Source organism: Borostomias antarcticus (genome assembly GCF_949987555.1).
Source record: "Borostomias antarcticus genome assembly, chromosome: 19".
Classification (NCBI taxonomy): Eukaryota; Metazoa; Chordata; class Actinopteri; order Stomiiformes; family Stomiidae; genus Borostomias; species Borostomias antarcticus.
In genome coordinates, this window is record NC_140252.1 from 6,328,655 (window position 1) to 6,337,181 (window position 8,527).

An 8,527-nucleotide genomic window follows, 5' to 3' on the forward strand; every position below is an offset into this window, starting at 1 on the left:
TGTGATTTTTGTAATCGTGGACCGGTTCTCTAAAGCTGCCCACTTTGTCCCTTTACCTAAGCTGCCTTCAGCGAAGGAAACCGCCGATGTGGTGGTCCGGGAGGTGGTGCGTTACCATGGCATCCCAAGTGACATTGTCTCTGATAGAGGCCCCCAATTCATGTCCAAGTATTGGTGTGCATTTTGGTCCTTGTTTGAAACATCTGTCAGTCTTTCTTCAGGCTATCATCCCGAGAGTAATGGACAGACGGAACGTGTGAACCAGGAACTGGAGAAATACTTGCGCTGTATGGTCTCATCCAATCCGGGTGCCTGGAGTCGGAAGCTGGTGTGGGCTGAAATCGCCCACAACCAACTGAGTGGGTCATCCACCGGTATGTCCCCTTTTGAGGTTCAGTATGGATTTGTCCCACCGTTTTTTCCCTCTCAACAGTCCGAGTCTGCGGTCCCCTCTGCGGATGCTGCTGTGGCCAGGTGCCGCCAGGCCTGGAAAAAGGCCCGTGCTGCGCTTACGCGCACCACCGAACGCCATCGAATCCAGGCCAATCGCAGGAGACGGCCTACCCCGACGTTCCGCCCTGGACAGAAAGTGTGGCTCTCCACCAAGAACCTGCCTCTGCGCACAGCCACCAAGTTCACTCCCCGGTTCATCGGCCCGTTTCCTGTGGAGAGGAGGGTTAACCCGGTGGCTTACAAACTCAAACTTCCTAGGACTCTCCGGGTGAGACCGGTGTTCCATGTCTCCTTATTGAAACCTCTATTCTCCTCACCCTTGTCCAGGCCTGCCCCGCTGCCGCCCCCTCCGCGGGTCATCGCTGGTGGCCCGGTCTACACCGTCCGGAGGCTGCTGGATTCCCGGCGGTGGGGGCGGGGCCTCCAGTACCTGATAGACTGGGAGGGCTACGGCCCGGAGGAGCGCTCATGGGTGCCCTCCCGGCACGTCCTGGATCCTGGCCTCATCCGCGCCTTTCACCGCGCCCACCCTCTCAAACCTGGCCCACCTGGAGGTGGTCGTCGGGAGGGGGGCACTGTCAGCACTGCGCCATAGTGTCCCAAGATGTCCAGCAGATGGCGGCAGAGTGCACCGTACTTGGATTTTGTGGACTGATTTGGGCTTGGCTCACCCTAAGTGGGTTCACCTGTTTGGTTGCTGATTGCATGCACCTGTATTTAAGAGGTGTCTGTGTTTTGCCATGCATTCGAGCCTCATATGTTTCTAGGAGACTCCTGTACCTTTGTTACCCTTTGTGGGACCTTCTTTTGGATTAAAGCAAGTTTGTTTTTGGCTCCTATGCTCAGCGTCCTGTACTTAAACTCAGTACTCTTAAGTTAGCAACGTGACAGAGGCAAGGTGGAGAGGGGTCATTCAACGGTTAATAATGCTTTCTTGGACAAACCGACGAAGTGATTCCATCCTGTATTTCAAAAATGGATTGTTGAGATTGGAACCAGGATCAGTAAAGTTTGGGCTAAATGGCTTAATATGAACGTTTCTACGAATCAGTACCCAACCCCCATCTCCCCTCTCGCCCCTGTGCCGTCTCTCTACAGGTCCTCTGGACACAGAGATGCAGGAAGCGGCCCGGACCAGCACCGCCGACCCCGGCCTCAGGCAGTCCTTCACGGCGCTGCACGCCCAGGGCCAGCTGCTCACCTGCCACGCCTCCTGCGCCAAGCTGCTCAGGGTGCTTCTGGAGGACAGCTTCACCTCCGGAGCGCACCTTGACTACTATGACCTCTGACCTGTAGACCGCTCACCTCCACCACTACTATATGACCTGTAGACCGCTCACCTCCACTACTACTGTATGACCTCTGACCTGTAGACCGCTCACCTCCACTACTATGACCTGTAGACCGCTCACCTCCACTACTATAACCTCTGACCTGTAGACCACTCACCCCAACTACTATGACCTCTGATCTGTAGACCGCTCACCTGGACTACAATGACCTGTAGACCGCTCACCTGGACTACTATGACCTGTAGACCATTCACCTGGACTACTATGACCTGTAGACCATTCACCTGGACTACTATGACCTGTAGACCGTTCACTTAGACTACTATGACCTCTGACCTGTAGACCAGGAGGTACAAGACAGATGCTCTTCAGAAGCAGCGGTCTGAGTCAAGTCCATTTCTATTCACATTATGATTTACTCAGTACTTGGAGTGAAATGCTTTGAAATCAGTTGAAATGTAATTCTTGAGTAAAAAAATCCTCATGGGTAATGTGCAATTTTGAATTTGTTGAGTTCGTTTTAATCCACTTCAAGTTTCAAGTGAGTTGTAAAGGTAATTCTGTTCGAATTGACCAAGGGGGAGGGGAGCTGCTATTTCACAGATCTGGACCCAGTTTTATTCTCCCTCAATCATATATCAACCATTCTGGGAGACAACTCTGAACTGTTCCTAGATCAGATCAGTAGAGAAAGGGGCTTTTTTGTGTTACTCTGTGATGATAAGAGATATACATTCAAACTGTGACACCAGTGATATACATTCCAACTGTGGACGATGTCAGTAACATTCCATTCCGCTATTTGATTACAATGTATTCGTCTTAGTTCCTCTAGTACTCTTAGAAAATGTTCTGCAGGTACTGGGGCAGGAGAGTGTGTGAATGAGGGAGGGTGTGTGTGAGAGAGAGAGCGTGTGTGGGGGGAGGTAGGGTTTGTGTGTGTGAGAGAGTGTGTGTGAGTGGGTGTGAGAGAGTGTGACACACACACACTGTTGCTATATTTAGGGATTTAGGGTTATTATTGTTTTGGTTTGGTTATGCTATCTATTGTTTATATGTGAGAATTTGAAGCCCCCTCCCCCCCACACACACACACACACACACACACACACACACACACACGCACACTTCCCCAGCAATATTAGATTCCTGTTCTAAGTTTTGTTTGTACTATTATTAATTAACTTATATATATATATGAGTTGGTTACTTACTTGGTTGTATTATACAATTGCACTACCTTGTGCTGTGTGCTTTGTGTTTTGCTATGCAATACTTAATTGTGTATGGTCATGCCAATAAAGCCGCATTGAATTGAATGTAATTGAGTGAGTGAGTGAGTGAGTGAGAATTTCATAAGAAAGTCCATTATAATTATTGCTAATTATAAGTGTGTTACTAGTGACATAACTAGGCTACATTTCTGACGTTTATAACCAGTAGCGTTTCTAGCTTATATGCCACCCTGGGCGAACCCCCCGCTATGGCGCCCCCCCCCCCCGGCCCCGAGCCGACGCGGTGAGATGATACAGTTTCAGTTTCGTTTTGTAAACGTGAAATGAACGGGCTTAAACTGTCGGCAAGTTGTTGAGCGGGGGGGGGGCTGCCCATGTTGCCCATGCCTAAATACGCCACTGTTTATAACAAACCAAACCGTTTGAAAATCGGTTGAAAACTGAGCAAGCTTTTTGTTTGGTTATTATAGTAGTACATGCATAGATAGGCAAGAGGAAGCAAACGGGAGCGAAACCCCGTCCCAAGATGGCGGCCGTGTGGCAACGCGCGTTTCATTGGTCAGCAGCATAGGGCGAGTCATCTAGTCTTCATTATATATCTATGGTGGCCGACCCCTCCCTTCCTTGACACAAACTCTTTCAATCACTCCCCTCTGGCAGGAATTATGAAATTCATCACTCTGTATTTCTCAAAAACTGTAAAACCTATCAAACCCTTCTCCTCCTGCATTTTTGGTCAAATGATACCCCGATTGCTACACTGCATCTTCAGACTGTCCTCCACAAATGATCTTCACAGATTTTTTTTAAATCAAAATGCTTTACTGTAATCAGTACTGTATGCAGCTACTGCAAATACTTTCTCAATAAATCTCCTATGTTCAGTAGATGTAGCGTGATATTTTTCAGAATTTTAGGCAGTATTTTGAAGTCTGTCCTCATATTGTCCGCTCAAACTACTGCTGTTCATACAGGAACAAATACACTACCCACAATCGCTGTAGTGCAACAGCAATGTCTCCACCAATCAGAGACATTGTTGGCAACCCCACCCCAATAGCAGAACCTAGGACTACAACTGGCTAAATTGGCTCTGATTGAGAGGAGACCTGTGCCACTGATTGATTGGTTTCCACCTGTCTTGTTAGTCTGTGTATATGTGCCTATCGCTGCGTTCCGAATCACATACTTCTACTTCTTACTACCAGTACCTACTACAGCTGCCCTTAGAAAGTACGTACTTTGCAAGCAGTAGGCATCCAATTGGGACCTTGTCATAACATTGCGCCTTGAAATTTGCCCACATCCGTCGCTGTCCATAGCGCGACATTCGTCTACAGCTGTCACGACTCGCACATGTGACGCACATTTCCGCTGCGCACAGGATTGTGGGTCAGAATAGCCAGAAAAGCCTGCTGGCTTGCATACTGCAAAATACGACCGGATGTAGTTGGACATCCTGGTATTTTTGCCATACTGCATGTGGCATACTATGTATTGGGACATACTACATCCTGTTTTGGCATACTATATAGTTGGGTAGTATGCGATTCGGAACGCAACATATATGTAGCTCCCTTCTTGTTTTTTGTTCATTGTTTGCTGTAGCTGTGCATTGTTCCTGGTGTTTCCTGTGCCAACTTGTAAGTCTGTAAGCTTTGTCTTTTATTCTACACTTGTTGACTGTACCTTGGTTTTATTGTTTAGTCTTTGGTTTGGGTTTCTGCCCCTCGTGGTGTCTTTATTTTTTAAACAAGCATTTTGTGGAAACTTCTGAAACTTCCATGTTACAGGCACCTATGACATTTACATACAGCCCTTGTGATGGATTAAGTCATAGTGTAAAACCACACATGGCAGGTAGCTCAACAAGAGTTTAAGCCCAAGTGGATGCAAAATAAAATGCAGACTCAGGCTTTGTGCTGTGTGACATGATTTTTTAAAGACGTTATGGTCTGGGCAAATACATGAGCACACCCTGATGTATTTGTCACTGTCTCCTCATCCTCCTCTTCTACCTCATGCACACTTCCCCATAGTGTCTTTATTGTGGCAACCCATGGGACAGGTAAGACCACAAATGCCAAAATGGCACTGGCCCACAGGCAAGGGAAGCAAGTTGCAGAACATAGCCAGTGGTCATCTCTTTAATAAATTTAACTTAAACTGTTACAAATGAAAGATCTCAAACAAAAAAAATCCACGAGGCAGCTTGCTGTCTGCCTCACGCCTCTTCTCCCAGGCTTCTTCTGGCCTTGGTTTTCCCATTCTTGGTGAGGGGACGTGCTGATTGCTGATCTAAGGAAGGTGTGGACAATCATCCCAGGTCTAGTCATTCACCTCTCTAACCCACAGCCTGTGGGGTTCTGGGAGCTGTAGTCCTGCAGCTAATGGCCATTTTGTGGTACAGGCGACCTAGCTATTGTATTTTGCACTGTCGGCACATAACCTGGGAGGTAGAGTGTTCAGCTTGGGATCAGAAGCTCCCCGGTTTGATCACAGTTCCCGGCCCCCAGTGTTCTCAAGGGTTTCTCCCATAAAGAAACAAATACAAACCAGGCCAGATACAGCCTGGCTTATGTGCGTGGCTGGCTTGTTTCTGTTCAGGACTGGTAGGACGGAAGCTAGTCATGCCACTGAAATAGCTGTGAATTGAAATGACATGAAATAATGTCTGATAAATTAAGATAAGTCTTGTCACCTGGACACATCAGTTCCAATGCTTCCAATTCTAATCCAGCACAATAAAAGCGGGATAGCCAGTTCGCTCATTAGCTCACAACAACTAGCAGCAGCTTCCATAACATTAATGGTAGCGGTCAGTGGCTAAAGCAGTTACACTAATGATTCCTGTAATGTTAGCTATTTTGCTGCAATTGGTTCAACCTCTGTTTCTGGAGGAAACAGAAGGTAATTAAGGGATGATGGAAATGTACTAGAGCTGGCTGCTAGAAAGAACTGTCAATCATTAACATTATCAGCTGGTTCCAGTGTGTGTGGGTGTATGACTCCTGTGTGACTGCCCGAGGGTTCCTGGAGACGGAGGTTACGACAGGGGGAGTCATGCTGCTACCCAAGGGGGGTCTAGGCATAGGGAAAGGTCCCCACCGTATAGCTGTATATGTCCCTAGGGTAAGGGTGACAGTCTCTCATGTGGTGCACAAACACCGACTCTTTAGATACGAGGGCGTCAGGCGCCTCATCCTATCTTAGTTGCAAGGCCGCATGATTGAGAAGAGAGAGAGACAGCTTTGTCTCGAAGGACGCAGGGGGGTGTGGGACACCCACCCCTCCCTCTCCTCTCAGGGGGTTAAAACCACTGTTCAGCTGTATGTTCTTTGATTTGAGTTCAGCCAGCATCCAGACAGGTCATCTGTGCATTAGACATTGCCATGTTCTTTTGTATGTTATACCTTCTGGAATAAATCGCTTTTGCTTGTGACTCGAATCCCGTGTTGCAGGGATTCATTTGGAACACCTGAGAAAGGAGACACTGGACTGTGTGGTATATTTGGAGATTGGGGGTCCGTCTTTTATTGGAAACAAAAAACACAACGCAGAGCTAATCAAGGACAATAATAAAAGACAACGAGATTCAACAGGGATAAAAAGATTGGACTGAAAGGATGAACGTGTGGAGGTTTGGGGTATAGACCCATAAAGTCCCCACCGGGGCCTTGAACCCCCGTCTCCCAGGTGGAAGTCCTATGCTCTCACCACTACTCAACTTGTGCAGCAGAGATCGGTGGGTTGGTTTTGGTGTCCTTCTTCCAGTCCCTAGTGTGGTTTGGGGTTAGAATAAGGGTTGGGGTTGGGACAGGATCTGACCTATAAGGCAAGGGGTAAAGGTTGGAGTGAAAGGATGAACATGTGGAGGTTTGGGGTATAGTCTCATAAAGTCATCCCCATCGGGGCCTTGAACCCCCGTCTCCCAGGTGGGAGTCCTATGCTTTCACCGCTACTCTACTTGTGCAGTGGAGATTGGCAGGTTGATTTTGGTGTCCTCTTTATTTTGGTGTGCTGGGACTACTGCCTCTTGTGGTGCCAACAGAGAAATGCAGCTCAACATTGACCGGAGGGAGGGAGTGATAACCGGACAAATGCTATTCTAGATGCACTGGCTTACAGCCATGCACAAAAAAAACACTGCCTCTTGTGTAGGTGCGCTGGTTTACAGCCATGCACAAAAAAACCATGTTGTGGTAGCAACATAGAACTGCAGGTCAACAACATGACGGAAGAAGGGAGGGATGGAGGGAGGGAGTGACAACCGGACATTTGCTATCTTTGGTGCGCTGGCTTACAGCCACGCACAAAAACATGCAGAAGAACAGATTGCTAACGCTGTCCGTCCCTGACGAAGGCAGACAGGAGCACTTGGATTGTTCCCCGGGTGCGGCTCATGCACACGTTTGCTCCCGGCTGCCCTTGGGGGAAGGACGAAGGGATGGGTTAAGCACAGAGAACATTTCATTGATGGCAGCCTACTGCATGTCTGTGTGCTCATGTCACCCATTGCACGTGTGTGTTGGAGTGTCAAGTCATACTGTATGACAAAGCCTTCTTCTTTCTGTCTTGTCCTTGCACCTTGTTTATTTGTTGTCTATTTATTGTTGTGCACCAATAGTCCGAAGCAAATTCCTCATAATTGTGAAAACCTGGCCAAAATAAATCTGATTCTGATGTCAACTATGACCGCCGTGTGGTCTGAAATTACTATAGAGCTGTAGGAGCATGAACTGACAGAGTAATTTGTTGTCAGTGAGAAAGTTGAGTCGGGAGAATGTACCATGGACAGGAGAAAAGAAAGAACTGCTTGGCACTTGGATTGAAAAGGCGCCAAACATCTGAGACTGCATATTGCTCCATAAACCAATGATCGACTCTAGATGATTTAGATGGAGCAGAGGGCTGGTTAGATGAACGGTCAAGTGAAGGATGAAGACAGCAGTTAAAGTCACCCCCGAGGATGAGCTGGCAGGAAATTAAGTTAAGAAGAGAGAAAAAAGGTTTTTGAAAAAGTCTTCATTGTGCCAATTTGGACCACATACATTCGCCAAAGTCAGACTGTTGCCACATATTTTCCCAATAATGATAATAAAGCTCCCGTTGGGATCTGAAATAACCTTGGACACAGAGAATGGGACTGATTTATGGTGAGGTGAGTTTCCTGTGTTGGTCTTGAAATGTTTTAAATGGTTTTAATTATTATGTGCATTTTTACAGGGAAATTAAGCCGTCTGACATTCCAACTAATTAATCTTAAAGCACCCCTTGATGCTGTGGATGTGTTCCCTACTAACACAGTACGTAAAGCTGACGGGACATATAGGTCGCAGTTTGGTAAATATGCGACGGACCTAGCTGACACCTAGCTGACACGTGCCTATACTGTCACAAAATAACCAAAATAACCGACGTCAAGGAGACTGTAAGGTAACGTAGCCGTCACTGCTGCTTAAATCTGTAACTACGATGTAATTAAATTACGTGACAATGCTGTTACATTACAGTGCCACCCTGACTTTATTGGAAATGTACATTTGT